Source organism: Protopterus annectens, chromosome 1.part0 (assembly GCF_019279795.1).
Source record: "Protopterus annectens isolate FY-2018-M chromosome 1.part0, PAN1.0, whole genome shotgun sequence".
NCBI classification, from domain to species: Eukaryota; Metazoa; Chordata; order Ceratodontiformes; family Protopteridae; genus Protopterus; species Protopterus annectens.
This window is the reverse complement of record NC_056725.1, coordinates 1448318671-1448334617: the sequence shown is the minus strand read 5'-3', so window position 1 is coordinate 1448334617 and position 15947 is coordinate 1448318671.

Here is a 15947-nt window from a genome sequence, read left to right as displayed (position 1 = left end):
TTCACAGTTTTCCTTAACCACAATCACACTTATTGCAACGCATAGGATGAAAGAACAAATATGAATTTGCATGCCAGCCTTAATGCACAACAAACTGTTGAGTTGCAGAAAAGTTGTACACCATGTACAATTAATAATCTTGTCTAGCAGGCTAAATGGAAAAAAATAAAATGATTTAGATAAGAAATGTAGAACTATATTTCAATATGCATTCTACAGCACTAGAAATAGTTTAATATGATAACAATTCTAATGTTGATCAAGCTCTCTAATAAACCGTCCAGTGTTTAAATACATCTGTCACAATGGTCAATACCAGGGATCTGATCCATGGTGCAGTAGCATGTTAAAGCAGATGCTTAGAAGCCAAAAACTTGCTTCCTGTCTATTACGTAAATGGATTCTAAGACAATGTTGTCAGTCACTTTATTCCATTTATCTAACAGAGTATAATGGCACCCTATTGAAATATCAAAACTCATGTTGTTGAGTTCTGAAATACACACACACACACACACACACACACACACACACACACACACACACACACACACACACACATTGAACTGTAGGAAAAGAGTTACATTTTGAACATCACTCTTCTCCTTTTAACTTTTATTTTGCAGGTAGGCTAGCCTTCTGCACCTCCTGATGTGGAGGACAAGCTCCCACACTCCCTAAACTTACATATACCAAATCTGAGATTGCCATACCTTGGAAAAAGGGGAATCATTTGAGAAATTAAAATCTTGGACTTTGTGTGTGTGTGTGTGTGTGTGTGTGTGTGTGTGTGTGTGTGTGTATTTGGATCACCTACAGAACACTGACAGCCCTAAACACTGTCACCCATATGGCCGATGCCATATGGTCAACACTCACAATATCGACATCGCCACAACTTCACAAAAAAGGAAAATAACATTTTTTTTTGTGCTAGCAGGGGGGTTATGCCCCCCTGCACCCCCACACCCTCCGTACCTTTAATATACCAACTCCAAGATCGCACTACAGTGCAAGAATAGAAATTTTTCCATTCCACACTATTGGGAGATAGCATTTCCCCATTGTCGATATTTTGAACGTTGACCATATGGCGTCGGTCGTATGGGTGTCAGCGTTGTGAGCTGTTGGCGTTCTGTATGGGACCCATATATTTATATATATATATATATATATATATATATATATATATATAAATTCACATTTTCAGCCATTTGGTCTTTGTATCTCAAGACTCAAAAAAGTAGGTTCTGATATTTTAAATGTTTACGAAGTGGGACACTTCTAAATCACCTGAAAATAATTAGCTTTGTTTTCTGAATATCTCCAGCAAAAGTGGCTTTATAACCAACCCCCCCCCCCCCTGTGAACAGTCTGTCATAGGATCCTAGGATCATGAGACTGTAGAATATAGAAGGCATATTTGAACAGACCCTATGCATGCCTTAGAAACACCCACTGACAGTACCTACCATATTTTGCAAGTAGGGCAGCACCTGTAATTCCCAAGGCAAATTTAAAAGCACCCACCAAGCTGTCTAAGCTGCATTTGACAGATGACAAAGAATCAGATTGCTTGATGTGCAAGAAGAGTCTATTTCAGGGCAGGGAAAAGCTGGTTGATGAACCTAATTTTTTAGTTTCATTTATTCCTTGATGAAAGCTGAGATCTCTGCTTTCGATGTTGAATAAACAATAAGATTTATCAAGGAAAAGGAGGCTAAGATAAACTGGATCCCTATAGCCACAATAAACTAGCCATATGTGTCCCCTCAACAGCCTGTACAAGTTTGAGACAAGGTAAATGGCACTATTCTCTCCTAGCGGCTAAGAATTTTGAGACCAGGGATCCATTTTCTTAGGACCTTCTGAGGCCTTTCAAGTTTCTAAATGTGCCAGGTCAGATACATACTGAAGCATGCATTATATTCTATAATAGGTACGACTAAGGCAAAATATAGGGGAAACAATGACCTTCTTGATTTTAGAAAAGGTGCCTTTCAAAATTATTTGTGAAATAGTGAAGTATTTCCTAACAGCAGTCATCATGTGACAGTCATAAGAATAAGGTGGTATCAAGTGTCTATATACCTGGTTACTGATTCGTATGGTAACGGGATGGTGCATTCCCAAGGTGCAGTAGAATGCAGCTCATTTCTGCTTCCAAAGGGGATGGCACTGCATTTCTTGGCATTCAGTGTGATTTCTTTTTTTAACCACTAATAGTTCACACTGATTAGTTGTTTTCTGGAGGTTAATATGTATCCAAAGGGGATTTGGCAGCCACACTGAGCTTGCTTTCATCAGCAAATGTCATTAAACAAAGATCACTGTTATCGGTTAGGAGGTGAAAAAAATGGATGTCAATTTAGCACCATGTTTAGCTTTGGAAGTGACTGCCAGGTCAGTAAATTTATCTAAATGGGCATAAAAGTCAATAGTTCTGCTGGCTGCATGAAAGCTGTCAACAATGGAATTGACATGAGTAAATTTGGAAATGTCATCATACAGTTATATGAGGTTTGCCTTTTTGAAATCTTCACTGAGGGTGATACTGGTAATCGAGGGAGTGAACTTTTTTTGGATAATGCTAGACAGACTATGGCCAGACTTTACTAATAAAGGACAGGCCATAAGAGGAGATTAGTCAGTGGTCAATGTAGTGAGTAGCAATGCAAGAATGTTTACATCCCTGGTGGGCTTGAGGATCAGATGATCTAAGGAATTTTTGTTTTTATTTATTTATTTATTTATGTATTGTTTATTTATTATGTATGAATCTATATATATATATATATATATATATATATATATATATATATATATATATATATATATATATCGGTTTTATATACATATATATATGTATATATATATATATATATATATATATATATATATATCGGTAGTCCACTGATTTCAAAGCACCATTTGCAAGCACAGCCTATGTTAACAGGATGACAAAAGAAATGAACAAAACATATTTACAGATACAAGGATATGCTAATATAAACATATATATTTATAGATGCAGGAATATGCTACAAAATTTAGTTAGTTAAAGAAACAATTTACAATGTCAAAAAAAGGATGGAAAATGGAATTGTGCTTAACAGGACTTTATAGATAAGATATAGCCATAACGACTGAGATGGCTTATGCTATGGGAATACCAGCATATCATTATATAGAGAGGTATGAGGACGTTAGAAGAGGTGAATAAGTATAGTTGTAAGAAAAGAGCGATACCATGGGGAGATGGCAGAGAAAAGGTGAGAAAGGCATGCAGAGGCAAGAGGAGTAGGAAGGAGAACAAGTGTGAGATGTAAAGAGAAGAGGGAAGTAGGATGAATGAGAAGCCATATGTAAGAGGATGACAAGATGAGATAAAGAGGGATGAAATATGAATAAGGAAGTGTGAGAGAGCTGAAGAGATCATATGATGTGACCTGAGTGAGTCCAGCTGCATTTTCTTTCAGTGAAGAGGTACTCCTTGAACTGTTGTCTGAAGTCTGAGTACTTTTGGACATCTTGGATTAGGAGAGGAATGAAGTCCCATAGTTCTGGTGCTAGGATGGAGAATGCACAGTCAGTGCTATAAAGTTTAGTTATTGTAGTTAGTAGGGTGGGTAGAGATTGAGAAATACCCTGGAGATTTATTTGGAGCTTTTGGTGATAAGTTTATAAGTGAGAGTGGATGATGTCACAGGAGAAAGGGCTTTGTGAATTAGTAATGCTAATAGGAGGTTGGTTTTCAAATGTCCTGGGAGCCATTAAACTTTGGCCAAGAGTTAGGCTGTGGTGTTCATTAATGGGGAGGTTAGTAATGAACTGGCAGAATTCACTGGGGATGATTTGCAAGGTGGGGGTATTTTCCTTTGAGGCTGCAGTTATTATAGGTAGTCCATATTCGAGTAGAGATGAGTATGCCTTTGCCTATGGCAACTTTGGCTGGCTTGGACAGAAGAAGTGACAGCTTGTTTGCCCAGAAAAGTAGTGTATTGATCATTTTGTATGTGTTTTCAATTTGTAGTTCAAAGTTAGCAGATTGGCCTAGCAAAATGCTAAGGTACTTGAAGGATAGGTTAGCTTCTATGGTGGTATTGATAACATCTTTAATATTAACAAAGCTGGCTGCTTTGGTTATTTTCTGGTTGGTTCCAAAGAGCATTCCTTTTGCTTTTGAGAGATTGAGTATACGTTTCTGGCCTGTTAGCCACTAGTTGAGGGTTTGGAAGTCATCCTGGAGCTCAGTTTGTAAAGTAGAGTGGGATCTGTTTAGTCTGCAGGTGATCATGTCATCTGCATAAAGAAATGCAGGTATTTGTGTATAATCAGATGAGAGTTCATTGATAAATATGAAAAAGAAAAGATGGGTTAAAGTGGAACCCTGGGGGACACTTTTCATAAGAGGAGCTGTTTCAGGGGTGGTTGTGCATACTTTCACTTTGAACGACCTATTGGTGAGGAAGTCAACAAATCAAGGTATTGCATCATCACTGCTGCCTATTTCAGTTAATTTGTCAAATAGTAAGTATGTTCAATTAGATCAAAGGCTTTTGTGAGGTTAGTAAAGATGGCTCCTGACAGATTGCCTTTGTCCTTATTGGATATAATGTCATCTCTGAGGGAATAGAGAACTGCTATTGTGTCCAGGCCAGTATACATGTTGCTTTCAGGATGCATTGATGTAAATAAGCAGGAATTTGGTTATAGATAATTTTATAGTATTTTACCTAAAGTGGGAAGAATTGAGATGGGACAGTACTGAGAAGCAGTAGCTGGTTTGAGTTTTGGAATGGGAGTGACTTATGTTGTTTTCCATATCTAAGGCATAATCTTATTAGTTAAGCAGAGGTTGTATATGTGAGTGAGTGGGAGAGAGATGAAATCCTTACAAAGGTGAATGAATCAAGAGAATCTGAGCCTGGGGAGTATCTATTTGTATTTAGTCCACTTGTGCCTCAGTCTCTTTGTTTCTAATCTTTTTGAAGTGGAATAAAGGAATGCAAAGGGGGGCAGGATGGCTGTGGGGGTGGTAGGTTTGTGTTGCTGATGTGTGGCAGGTTGCTGAACTCATTGAGGAAGTCAGTGTATGAGAGTTTGTATGAGGTGGTGTTAGAGGGGTTCAGGGAAGTGGAGTTGTTTTGCATTTTTGACTGGCAATAGGTTGATTTCTCTCAAGAATCTTTTAGGTTTGGCTAAAAGAGATATTTGTTTGTTTGGATAGTGGTTGTTTTTATATCTAAAGATGGATTGATTGGCTAGGCTGCATCGTGAGGCATATCTGGCTTGGAAATCTATGCAGGGGTTACATTTCCTATTGGGACATGCCTCCTCACATATTTTGAGGAGGTGTTTGAGTTTGTTTGATACCCAGTCATGTTTTTGAGGTCAAAGTAGCCTTTGTATTAAGGGAAATAATTTGTTTTGTGATCGCAGTAGAATATTGGTAAGGTTGTTAGCTGCTTCACTAGGGTCTTTTATGACAAGTAAGTGAGATGAGACAAGGTCACAAGGTGGTTTTTTTTTTTTTAATTAGTGATATTCTGAATGGTTTGGGGTATAAAGGTGATATGTTTATATTTATATGTTAACTTTAGATTATGTACCGAGAAAATTATAGAACAGTGATCACTAAAGGAGGGTGCATGAATGATGAGGTTAGATATTAATGCGGGATTGTTAGTTATTATAAGATTTAGTAAGGTATGCCTTTTGAATTGAACATTTGGTCAAGTGGATTTAGAGTTGACTTGGGTAAGATTGACCAAAAGTTCTGACTTATCAATGGCTTTTGGTCCTAAGTAATTACTTACTTATCATTTACTTAATTATTAATTATTTACTTATTGTTTAGTGAAGTCAAGAATCACTGAGCATACCCAGTGTTAAAAGAACAGGTACATGAGTCAGGGAAAGGATGGTTGAAGTCACCAGGGATTAATGAGTCCCTGCCCTTGCTTACAGGAATATTCTCTAAGAATGTCTGAAATTTAGCATGGTCCTCTGGAGCCATGGAGTATAATGAATAGCAGGCTATGAGCTGAACATTTCATTTCCCTAAGATGAGGCAGTTTGTTGTCAAGACTCTGGGTGCTGATCTGTGCCAGCCTGATATTCTCCAGTTTGGGAATTGTTGGGTTTGTCAGTTAAAGATGTTCATTGGAAGAAGTCTTCCAAAAAAGACACGAGGGCAGTAAAGTCTTTAGCTGGTATGCAAAAGTCCTTGCATGAGAGATGCAGATCATCTTTTGCAAATAAATTGTTGCTTGCATAGTATAAAAGAAACAGGGGTGGTTAATACAGGTAAGTGCATTTTTCCTTAATTATATTCTATTCTGTGTTTGTCAGGGTAGTCTTTATGTATATTTCTCATTTTGATATAAACACCGGAAAATTAAAAGTGATGAGTATTACTTGAGCTTTCTGTAGTATCACCTAAATTAGCAGATCAGGGACAGACTCTGTTGTAGTCTGCTTAGCTAATTCTAAATATGTATAAGCCATTTATCTGTCACCAAAGTACAGATAGCATATACATAAGCTATAAGCTTTGTTGCCACTCTAGCATGGTAGAAGATTATTTTAAATGTATTTGCTGTAGAAATTTTTTTTGTCTTTTCTACATCTCATGTCAGTATTTATTTATTTATTTTTCATTTATTTTACATTTATTTACCTGCAAATTCCAACTGCAATAATATCCCAGTTTCACTGTAGGCCTGGGGGAAAAGCTCCACATTGACATAATATGGTTATAGGCGAATAAACAGCACCAAAAACCACAGCAAAAAAGAAAACAGGCACAGACATGGAGCTGAAAACACACTGTAAAAGCAAAGGAACCACAGTAGGTAATCCATGAAGAATATTTATTAAGAAACATCCACAAAGCTTTCGTCAATAATGTTTTGTTAATTTGAGGGGACATATACATGGAATAAAGCATTTAGAAGCTGTCTCTGTCCATTCGTAGTACAGTCCTGGAGTAAATTTTCTGTTTCACATTTGTAGATCCAAGCTGAACTTGAATATGGACATGAATAAACTTCAGTCTTATGTGGATGAGAGCCTGTCTATACCAGAGATATCCCTTTCCATCCAAAGAATTCTGTTGATGTTGTAAAAGAGTTTTATATCCCTAAATAAAGTACTTCTGATGCCATTTAACATGCTGATATGCAGCAAATCCATCAGTATTGGGGCGGAAGATGCCTTGTATGCCAGGCACAAGTCACCTCTTAGCAGTCTGTAGGATACTGAGTATAGTGACAGGGTATTGAGTCAGTCCATGTAACACATCTTCTTTAAGCCTTGCATCCTTCTAATATCTGGTATCTATGGGTGTTCCAGTTGTTGCAAGTGTATGGGCAGATGCATCCCAAAGGGGGCACTATATTCAATAATTGGCCTCATGAGAGCTGAGTAAAGGGAGACAATGGCATCCCTAGATCAAGACACAATCCCTTTGTTTATAAGCTGTGCAATACAGAAGGACTTTCTTACACCAATGGACACATATTGGTCAAAAGTTAGGGCACTGTCTTCATAAGTTCCCAAATCCTGAACAAATGATTCAAATCTCAGGGGCATGTTGTTAATGTGGTAATTCCCTGGGATAGATGACTTCATGAAGGATACAATAATGCATTTTTTGGCATTTGGTTTCAGTCCATGATTTTGGCACCAGTTATTTATTTTGGACAAACTGCCCTGCAGGATGACAACATCATTTGGGGATTCAAATCGGGCAACTTAGTGAGTCTTGGTATTGGCTTGTACTTTACAAAATTAGATGCCAAACAGGAGAGGTCCCATCACAAAACTCTGGAGGACTCCACTGGTCTTTCTTTGTGGAGGTAAATATCCCTATTTTGATTTCCTGCATCCTATTTACCACTTGACTATCCTGAGTGTGTCACAAGGGTTTATTCCTAGTTTAATCAGTTGTCCTACTATGCCTGAGTGCCTGAGTGGAGGACTGTGTCAAAAGCTTTGGCCAAGTTGAAGTCTGAAGTGTGTACCATTTTGTCTTCATCCATTGCTTTGATGACCTTTTGAAAAAAATACATTAGTTTGAGTAAGCATGACTTGACCTTGATGAAACCAAACTGAGATGAGTCCAGTGTTTGTAGGTGTGAAGAAACTGAAAACACTGTCATCTGTGTTAGCATGTCTTGCACCAGATTTGTGTATATTCTCAGATTAACTTGTCTTCTATGCCAGCATGTCTAATTGTGGAAATGTAAATATGTTTTTAAAATGCTGAGTATATCCCTGTTTATACAAAATGTTTAAAGAATCGGTCAGTGTTTTGATGCATTTCTAATTGCACATTTGTGAGGGAGACTCTAAAAAATGTGGTCTGTGGAGAATCCGATGAACAGTGGGTGATGTCATTAGAATGTTACTGGTTGCTAAGTGATTATTTGAGCAGCTGAGTGACAGGAAAAATAACTTTTTCAACAGCTGACTGCTATTTTTAAAATGAGGCAGTTGAGACTGCTAAGCTGTGCAAAGTAGTGAAAAGTTTCTGTGCAGTAAATACCCAAAAAAGAACTCACCAAAAAACTGTAAGCCTGCCTTTGCCTATGTTTTAGATTAGATCGGGGCATTATTCTCTAGTTAGATTAGGAAAGTTTAGTTATTTAGATAGAATTTGGGACAGCCACGGTGGTGCAGCAGATAGAATTGTCACCTCACAGCAAGAGGTTTTCTGGTTTGATCCTCAGCTGGGGTGCTTTCTGTGTGGAGTCTGCATGTCTTCCCTGTGGTCATGGGGGTTTCCTCCCAAAGACATGCTGTAGGTGGATTGGACACTCTAAATTGGCCCTGTGTGTGTGTGTGTGTGTGTGTGTGTGTGTGTGTGTGTGCGCCTTCTGTGGAAGGTTGGGTGCCAGGCTGGCAACTTGACACTGTAAAGCTCTACTACCAATCATGAGCAGACGTGATCCGCTGTGGTGACCCCTAACTGGGAAAAGCTGAAATAAGTTATTTAGATAGAATTTATTATAAAATTATGGACTTCTAATCTACAGTTTAATTTTATATTTCTGTTGATTAAATTCTGGTATTTATTGAAAGTTATTGATTTACATTTTTGTAATCATTTTACTTATTATTATTTTTTTTTTACATTACTTTACATTGGTGCTGGACAATTAATGTGTTATTTAGAAATCAGAGAGTGCTTATACCGATTTCTCCCCAGGTCAACTTGAATGCCTCGCTGCTTATGGTCATAGCTATCATTTATTTGAAATTTAATTTTTAGTAATTGATCACCCTTTGAAGGGCATGCAGACCTGTCTGACTCTGGTGGCAGCATTATCATTTGTATTGGGGAGGAGACACAGCTGAATATTTGTGTCAGGCTTTCCATGATTGTTTGAGTGTGTGAGAATTAGATTTATTTTGAGTGTGAGTGAGTCAGAAGTCTTAAACTGGAACACATTGCTCTAAAGTGTATGATAAGGGATTGTGTTTCTGGTGGAAATAGGTATATAGTCCAGGCCCAGGATAAAAATAACATGTTCCTGTTTTGCTCTTAAGGGAAATTGTGAAATTTTACTCTTGTGTGCTCTGTGCTTTGGTGTTTTCTGTGATAATCCTACACTGGATATTACTGACCCAGGTTTTAAGTGAGAGACAACACATTTAATGTTGACAGTCCAATGGGATATTTGCTGAGCATTACATTTAATTGATGCAGCTTAGTAAGACTTATAATTTGATTTCAGTAGCCTGGGGATATTTGTCATTAAGATGTGCACTCTTGACAACCACAAGGTAACCATTCAGAATTTCAATCCACCATCTTTTTATTTATTTTTTAGTTAGCTAGTCAGAGATGGCAGGCAAGGATGTCAGCAGCTTTTAGTAAACTGAGAAAGATCCAGCTGGTGAAGGAGTGTGAAGCCAGATTATTTGTGAATGCTAACCTGACAAAGGAAGCAATGATTTCAGCCCTGGTTGCAGCCAAAGCTCAGAGCAGCTGTTCAAAGGATATCTACTTTAATTGGTGATGTGCAGCCTGGCGAGATGGGACAGTCCATGTTTTCTTCAGAGGACCTGATAATCCATCTAGAGTTAAGGAGGCTGGAACTGGAAGCTGAAGAAAGAGAGCATATTAGATGTCTGGAGGCTGAGGAAAGGGAGAAGCAGCACTGGTATGAATTGGAGGCTGAGGAGAAGCAGTGCCAATATGAACTTGATACTAAACAGCTAGAGACTGAAGAGAGACTGAGGTGTTTAGAAGATGAGAACAATGAGAGACAGCATCAGCATGAAGTGGTGCTTCTTACCCTTCAAGAGGGTCATGGAGGTAAAGGGAAAGGGAATAACTTGACCCCAGAAGCTATAAAAGTCAGTAACCTTTTTCTTCAGTACAGGGATGGGGATGACTTTCATAGTTTTAATCATATTTTTGAGAGGGTATGTAGATAATATGATGTCAACCATTAGCTCTGATAGGGTTCAGCTCCTGACTCCCTTACTCCATGGTAAAGCTGTTCAGGCTGTAGCAAATTTAAATGATATAGATTGTTTGAATTATGACAAAGTGAAATGTTGCTTGCTTGACTGTTTTAAACTTACACCTGAGGCATATAAAAAGGTTTCATGAACATAGACGCAAGACAGATGAAAGTGTACATGTTTATATTGCTGACATAAGTATTTACTTTCACAGATGGGTGAGTAGGTGTCAGGTCAGCACTTTTGAGCACCTGGAAGAACCTTTGGTGAGGGAGTAAGCCCTCAGTACTTTGCCTGATGACAAGAGAGTTGGGTTTGCAAACTGTAAGTCTAACTCTGCAGAGGAGTTGGGGAGAAAAGGGGATCTCTACTTGGCAAGCAGAACACCACTGTGTATGATAACAAAGGGATACACAGTGCTGCATATGGACATACGGGAATGCATGAAGGGCAGTCTAAACCACTACAACTGAGTATACCAGTAACGTGGGAAACTATTAATTTAATTGCATGGTTAGGGATTAGATGTTTCAAGTGTAAAAAGAGGGGACACGCAGCAGCCAAATGTCCATCGAGGCAAGGTGAGAAACTGAAGGTGATGGAGCCAGTAAGTGTGGATGACAAACTGCAAGTGGTAAGTTTTTTAGGAACAACTGGGGTGCCAAATTATCACCAAAATTGATATCCTATCTTCATAGATGGTAAAAAAGGTAACTGCTAAGAGGGACACAGCTTCAGATATAACCATTGTGAGGCCTGTAGTGGTTACAGAAGAGCAATGCTTGATTTGGTAGTCAACTCTAGTCAGAGCATTGGGAGGGATCCTGTTCCAAATACCTTTGGCTAGGGTTCATCTTGACTGGGGGGGGGGTGGAAGAGGAAGCAAGCAAGTAGGTATGTTTGAGGATATTCTGTAGATGTCCTGATAGGGAATTGCTTTGATGATGCAGTACCTTGTGTAAATGCAGTGACAAGCAGTCAGGCTTGGAGAAAGGCATGTAGGTCTGGTAGTCTGGAAGAGACCCAGAAAGATCTCATAACTGAATCTGGGACTGGCATGGTGGCTATTTCAGAAAATATGCTATCTGGTACCATTAAGTTTGAATGTGAGCCACAGCTGCTGGATGATATTGATGTTCCCTTCGACATGGTGACTGTGAGGACAGAGGTGAGTGGGGGTGAAACATCTAAAGACCACCCCTACCATCCCCATACTAATGGTCTTGTGGAGAAGTTAAACTCTACATTGAAAACTATGCTACAGGCATTTTAAGACCAACATGTTAGGGAGGTTTTGGATAGATTAAGTAGTGCATGATTAAGCATTAAACCCAGTAAGTGTCAAGTGAGTATGGCAGAGATCACTTACTTAGAACACAGAGTGGGAAGTGGTAAAATTAGGCCAGAACCTGTCAAGGTGGAGTAAATTCAAGAGTGGCCAATTCATGTTGCTATGAAACAAACAAGAGCATTTCTAGGTACAGCAAGGTACTATAGGAAATGTATACCAATTACAGTACCATAGCTGTAACCCTTATTGACTTAACTAGGCAGAATGAACAGGACAAAGCAGTGTGGACCACAGATTGTGAACATGGATTCCAAAAACTGAAAAAAAATTTTGGGAAAACCACTGTGTTAACCAGCCCATATTACAATAAAGAATTTATTGTACAGGTAGATGCTTCAAATTATGGCATGTAGGCTGTACTTATCCAGGTTTCTGCAGAAGGAGAAGAGCACCCAGTTATATATCTGACACATAGACTCCTACTAAGAGAAGAGTGTTATGCAGCTGTGGAGAAAGAGTGTTTGGCCATAGTCTGGGCATTGCAAAAACTGCAACCCTATATCTATGGGAGAAAATTCACTGTACTCACTGATCATAAACCTTTAACATAGCTTAATAGGGTCAATAAGCAAAAGGCCAAGTTACTAAAATGGTGTCTAGGATTGCAAGCATATGATATAACAATATAACATTGCAGTGGGGTTAATAATGCCATTGCAGATGGATTGTCCAGGAGACTAGTGGGTTAATAGGAAAACCCATTTTTCTAAAGCATCTGTTTTTCAAGGGTCACTTGAAAATCGTGCTTGAGTCATAAGGGGGAGAAATGTGAAGAATCTGAAAACACTGTCATTTCTGTTAGCATGTCTGGCAGGAGATTTGTGTATATTCTCAGATTAGCTTGTATTGCATGCCAGCACATCCAATTTTAAAAGTGTAAATAAGTATTTTAAAATGTTGAGTATCTCCCCATTTATAAAAAATGTTTAAAGAATATGTCAGTGTTTTGATGCATTTCTAATTGCACGTTTGTAAGGGAGACTCTCAAAAAAATGTCTGTGGAGAATCAGATGAACAGTGTGTGATGTCAGTAGAATGTTCCTTGTTGATAGGTGATTATTGGAACAGCTGATTGATATGAAACGTGCATTTTCAAACAGCTGACTGTTATTTTTAAAATGAGACAGTTGAGAATGTTAAGCTGTGCAGTTTGTGAAGAGCAGCAGTTAGTGAAGAGTTGTTGTGCAGTGAATACCCAAAAAAGAACTCATCAAAAACTGCAAGCTTGCCTTTGCCTTGCTGTTATGTTTTAGATTAGATCAGGACAGTATTCTCTAGTTAGATTAGGAAAGTTTAATTATTTAGAGATTTTTTTCTAAAATGATGGACTTCTATCCTACAGTTTAACTTTATATTTCTGGTGATTGAATTCTGGTGTTTATTGAAAGTTATTGATTTATATTTTTGTAATCATTTTATTCATTATTTATTTTTTTCATTACTTTACATTGTGCCTGGACAATCAATAAGTTCTTTAGAGATTAGAGAGTGCTTATACCTATTTGATAATCCCCATTTCAACTCAAATGCCTGGCTGCTTCTGGTCATAGCTATCATTTATTTTGATATTTCATTTTTAATAATTGATCACCCTTTGAAGGGCATGTAGACCTGTCTGACTCTGATGGCAGTGTTACAATTGAATTGGGGAGGGGGCACAGATGGAAGTCTGTGTCAGGCTTGCCGTACGTGTTTGAGTGTGTGAGATTTAAATTTAGTTTGAGTGTGAGTGAGTCAGAAGTATTAAACTGGGACACATTGCTCTGAAGTGAATGATAAAGGATTGCATTTGGGGTGGGCAGAGGTATATAGTCCAGTCCCAGGAAAAAAGAGTGTGTTCCTGTTGTGGGCTTAAGGGAAATTGTAAAATTTTACTCTTATGTACTCCAATGTCAGTGGTGAATATTGAGGCTCCTTAATTACTGACCTGGGTTTTAAGTGTGTGTGGGGGGGTGACACATTAATTGTTGGCAGTCTGGTGGTATACTAGCCAGACATCACAATAAGCTCCCTATGCCCTGATTGTTTAGTTCCAAGGTAAGTCTTTCCATGGTTCAGCATATGAGGGTGTTCAGATCTGTGGCGCTTTACTTGTCTGGGTCTGTGAAAGGTCCTCCCTTATGAAGAGGAATGACTGTAGCTGTTCTCCATTCACTTTGTGCAAAACCTATATGGTACTTGAGACTGAACAGTGTTGTTAGGTTACTCGCTAAATTGTACTTCATGTTATTTAAGATGCATCCAGGGATATTGTCAAGAGCCATTGAGGCAGTATTTTTAGCATATTATAGCATTTTTAGGACTTGGTATTGTGTGATAGCTAGAGGCAAGCCAGTTTCAGGTATATCCCAAAGGACAGATGGAGGGGAGAGAGGGATAAAGTGAGAGATAAATTTACTAGCCAGTAGGTTCACTATATTTTCCACCTCAGTGCAAATAACATCATTCACAATTAGCTTAGTGCATTGCTGTCTTATGCTTTTGAGATTATGAGTGTAACTAAAAAATGTCTTGTGACTGCCTTTAGCAAAAGTTAGATTGGTTTAATGGTAGATCTAATTTGCAGAGAGGTATGATTCCAGTTTTTAGCGACAGAATATAAGTAGAGAGTTTGGACAGAGGATTTCTGGAATTTATACATGCACATGAGGATGTTGTTCATTAGACTGAAGTAATATATTAGGGTGATAAGAAAGTGGAATAGGAGTAAAGCAAGCAGTCATCAGCTATTCCTCCATTTCCTGTCATGATGACTGTTTTGTTTTTATTCAGTTTTATTTCACATCATTTCAGGTTTGCATTCCAGGATCATATCATTTGCTGAAGTTCCTGTTCATAGTTTTCTTGCAGTGTCACATTGCCTACTTTGAGCAGCTTTGTTGATATGTGTGACCTGTTTGCTGGTGTATTCCATAACCAGTATTAACAGTAGTTGTCACAGAACAGTATCTTGATGTACACCCACTCCAACTGGCAACCTCCCTGTGAGTCCAAACAATGTCCATACTTGTGTCATTAGGTCCTCTTATACAACCTAAACTAATTCTGCCAATGTTTCTGGGACTGACTTATTACATGCTGGTCAAATTAACTTTCTTCAGACTTTGTCATATACTACTGCAAAGTCTAAGAATGTCAATTGGGACTCTTTCCATCTTCAACTTCTTCTTCACTATCTGTGCTGAATCCAAAATGCTCAGCTTCCATCTTACTATCTATTGCTCTGCACATTTATCAGTCATCCCTCCAGCACTTTTATGCAGTGTGACAGGAGTCTGATATTCTTGTACTGTCCATATTGGTGAATGTCCTCTTTTTCTTATAGAATGGCACTAGAATGCTTATCCTCTAGTCATCTGTGACACGTATTTCTCTCTTTACCACAATAAGTATCCTGATTAGATATTTAGCCCTCTAATGAACCCAACATCTTGACCATATTTTCTGTGGCTTCAGCTGAACCAACTGCTTTCCCTGACTTCATTTTCCTTGGTGCTGTTCATACGTCTACAATGGGGTCTTCTCTCTCTTGTATTGTTGGCTTTTCGTGTGGCAAGGCAGCTTCTGTGGGATTTTCTTAATTCAGGATTTTTTTAACTACTTTTTCCATCTCTCTTTAATGTCATGTGAACTGATGACCAGATTGTTACTAGCCTCCCCTTATGAATGATGTCTGATATAATCCTCTTTATTTTTCTGCTGCTGTCTTGAAATCTGATATAGATTTGCTGTGTCATCTACTGAGTCATTTCCAGAAGCAGGTAAAGTTTCGTTATGCCTTGATCTTTGGCATTCTGACTGGTCTCTTAGTCTCTTTGTTAACTGGACAGCATTCCTTCTTGTCCTGGTCTAACTTTTCTAACACTGCTTCCTGTGCACAGTCTTTCTTTTGATAACTTCCCTGCACTCGTTTTTATCTTTTGATAACTTCTAAGTAAGCTATCTAAATCAAGCACTGGAAATGTCAAACCAAGAATAATATTTTTGGAAGGGTTAATGTTTTCACTATCTGAATTCTGGTTAAGAATGGTAGAAATAGCACCCACATGCCGAAGACTGATTTGCTGTTATTAATAACTACCTCATGATTTTCTGCTGATTAAATGATGCTCTAATA